A 3,903-nucleotide genomic window follows, 5' to 3' on the forward strand; every position below is an offset into this window, starting at 1 on the left:
ATGATCAATATGATAATGAGTGAGTAGTCTCTTAGCTAGGGTTTAATGGGTGATTAGGGGAAACCAACATGGGGATGATTCATGCTTAAATCAATATGCTTTCATATCTTATTTGCTTGCTTGTTTTGATCTTAATACATGCACATGTTATGTTTGATGAAATGCTAAGCCTATGAATCCTTGCATTTATTATCATCTACTATCTCTTCAACTTGACTTGTAAGACATAACCCAACTCGAGTCTTGTTAGACCATGCATGCTTTGAGTAGGAAAGATTAAGTCGACTTGTAGGTGTTGTACAATCTATGTGATTCGGCTCCGGGACCCAAACTTTCCTAGGATCGTAAGATATAACCCAACTCGATCCATCACAACAATAATTGCTTGCTTATAATTTGAGAACATGTTTGTATGATCATATCCCATGAATCCCCTATGAACCCATGACACCCTAGTGCTTTTAATCAATTGTTTACACCCTTATTTCATTTACCTTGTTAGCTTATTTTCATTGCTATTTTAGTTTAGTAACCTTCTACATCAACCCAACTTGTGACACCCCTAGACACCCCTAGTAGCAATAGAAATCTTCGTTTTCAATACCCGTCCCTTGGGATCCGACCTTTACTTGCCCCTTTACTAATTGTAGAGTTGTTTGTGAAGTATAAATTGTGTTTTGTATCGACCATTGACCAACGACCACATATGCTTAATTGTGAACACCAAATGGCATCGATCAAAAATGGCGCCGTTTTGGGGACGGTGTTTAATTGATTTTAGATTTCTTTTGTTATTTTTAGTTGTGTCTTTTTCACCTTGGGGAAGTAAAACTCCTCAAGGAATGTTCTAATTGTTTTCTAGTTGTTTGATATTTTGCATGTCTAGAAGGTTACAAAGAAATTTGTTACCTTTTGACCGTGAAATCGAAAGAACCTTGACGAATAATAGGAGACTTGTTAGGAGGAATTTGGGAGGTGTTGGTGAAGTTGTTCAACCCACTAGTGAGTTTGTCAATCCTTTCGCAATAGAAGGAGAAGAGAACCCATTAAACAATACCACACAAAATCCACCTACAATGCCTAAATTCTCGTCACACTCTATACCCACCGAGGAGGATCTACCAAATGGTACTCCTACCCCACAACATCTTACCGGAAATTTTATTGCCAAGTCCGCCTTCATCCAACTAGTTGAGAGGAGCCAATTCGGGGGAATGCCTAGTGAGGACCCTCATTCTCATATGGAAACATTTTGTGATTATTGTGAAGCTATCTCTCAAACGGGCGTGACTCAAGACCAAATAAGATGGGTCTTATTTCCTTTTTCGTTAATCGGCACCGCAAAGCAATGGTTGAAGGGCCTTGATAAGGCCACCCTTGGAATAGATTCTTGGAAGAAGTTAGCTCTCGCTTTCTACAAAAAATTCTACCCACCGGAGAAGACCAATATGCTAAGAGCTCAAATCACGAGTTTTAAGCAAAGGGATGAAGAGTCTTTGTATGAAGCTTGGGAGCGGTTCAAAGGTGTTTGTCGCTCATGTCCTCACCATGGACTTAGCGAATGGTTTTTAGTGCAACAATTTTGGAATGGTTTATATGAAGATTCAAGGAACATCCTCAATATGGGATCTAATGGAATGTTCACCGAAGTTGATGACAATCAAACATGGAACAAGATTGAGGAAATGGCGGTCCATAATTCGCAATATAGTAGGCCTCGCAAGGCTACTAGAGGAGGAAAGTATGAAGTGGACACCGTTACTCAATTGGGTGCTCAACTTAGTGCTCACATTGACACAATCAACTTGAAATTTGAACAAGCTATGGCTAGGCTTGAGGAAAACTCAAAATCATCAAAGCATCATGTCAATGCCATGACGGCATCCTCATCAATCCCAAGCGGGATATGTGAGAATTGTGGAACCTTGGGTCATGACTCAAGTGAATGTGGGGGAACAACCGAACAAGTTAATGCTTTCCAAGCTTACAAAAGTGGCACCCCTTATTCAAATTTTTACAATGAAAACACCAAGTTCCACCCAAATCTCTCATACAAGAGCCAAAATGTTCAAAACCCTCAAACTACATACACTCCACCACCCATGAGGAATCAAAATCAAAGACCCTTTTTCAATCAAAACCAAGGCTACCAAAATCAAAATCCATACAATCACCACAATGACCAAAGTTTTGATGTCCAAAAAGCGGTCATTCAAATGCAAAAAAATCAACAAGAATTCTTCACCCAAATGCAAAAGGATAGCCAAGCAAAGGATACCACCATCAACAACATTCTAGCTCACACCAAGATGTTGGAAACACAATTGACCCAACTAGCATCTTCAAGCTCATCAAGACAAAAGGGGCAATTACCACCTCAAGGTAATCCCCCTAGACATGAAACGGTCAGTGCCATTCACTTGAGAAGTGGTACAAGATATGAAGCCCCGAAGAAGCAAGTTGAGAATGAAGTTGTGAGAGCTAGTGAGAATGAAGTTGTGGTGGAAGGTCCCAAAGAAGGGGAATCATCAAAAGAAGAAAGTTCAAAGAAAAATGAAGACAAAACCAAAGAAAAGGAGCCCATTGTGATTAGACTTCCTTTTCCAAGTCGTCAAGCCAAGCCCAAATTTGATGATCAACTTGGAAAGTTCATGGAAATTGTAAAGAACCTAGAAGTCTCAATTCCTTTTACGGAATTAATCAATCACGTTCCGGCCTATGCGAAGTACATGAAGGATATTCTCACAAAGAAGAAGTCAATCCGGAAACTTGAGACTATCGCCTTCACTAAGGTGAGTAGTGCAATTCTTCAAGGGAGTTCACCTCCAAAGTTAAAGGATCCGGGAAGCTTCTCAATACCGTGTACCATTGGCGACACAACGATCAACAAAGCCTTATGTGATCTAGGGGCTAGTGTGAGTGTCATGCCGTACTCGGTGAGTAAAAGGTTGGGAATGGGAGAGCTCAAATGTACCAACATCACTCTTCAAATGGCCGATAGATCGACGAAGACACCGCTAGGGATATGGGAAGATGTCCCCGTGCGAATTGGGAAGTTTTTCATTCCGGTGGACTTTGTCATTGTTGATATGGAGGAAGATTCCAACATTCCAATCATCTTAGGAAGACCTTTCCTACACACCGCGGGTGCGGTAATTGATGTGAAACATGGAGAGCTCACTCTAGAGGTAGGAGATGAAAGCATAACTTTTAATCTTGACAAGACCATGAGAGCTCCTCGTTTGCATGAGCCATGTTTCATGATTGATCATTATAGCCGCAAAGATGAAAAGAAGAAATCGGAACTCCAATGGAAGAAGAAAGTTGAAGATACTCCATTCAAAGAGCAAGTGAATTGTGAAAAGGAGAGCTTGCAAAGCTCATCAAAATCAACCAAGGAAGAAGAAGATGGCCTCATTGGCCAAACGAAGAAATTGGGAGAGTTGTCTCCATCCAAGCAAGAGATTTTCAATGATCAACTCAATGAAGTTTGTGGTCTTTGGGACGACGAATTTGAAGGGATCTTTAATCCCTACATTGGGCATGCCATCGATCATGATCAACAACAAGAGCCACGGTCTATTGAGGACCTCTACCACAACAATGAACAAGCTTTTAATTACTTCTTCGAGGTGTTGAGCAACATCAACAACACCTTGAACATGCCTCCTTGACATCTCATCAAGAATGAGAGTTTGGTGGAGTCCTCCCTAAACCACCACTTGTAAATATTTCTAACTCCCTAACTTACATTTAATTTTTGCATTGCATTTTTGTCATTTTTGGATTTTATTTACCTTGATCAAAATAATTGTCATGAAAAGAGAGAAGTGAGGGAGGGACTAATGATTTTAATTGATGTGTAGTGATTTACCTTAGTGTGGGGATGGCAATTGCCTAGGC

General features: G+C 40.4%; 1 non-coding gene across 1 annotated transcript; it reads right to left on the reverse strand.

Annotated features, from left to right (window-relative positions):
• Nucleotides 1-1,448: 1,448 nt before the first annotated feature.
• Nucleotides 1,449-1,555, reverse strand: LOC141616665 (small nucleolar RNA R71). The gene has a single exon (XR_012530998.1). It is a non-coding gene; the product is annotated as a small nucleolar RNA R71 (small nucleolar RNA).
• Nucleotides 1,556-3,903: the final 2,348 nt, after the last annotated feature.

The sequence above is a fragment of the Silene latifolia genome, chromosome 11 (assembly GCF_048544455.1).
Source record: "Silene latifolia isolate original U9 population chromosome 11, ASM4854445v1, whole genome shotgun sequence".
NCBI lineage: Eukaryota > Viridiplantae > Streptophyta > Magnoliopsida > Caryophyllales > Caryophyllaceae > Silene > Silene latifolia.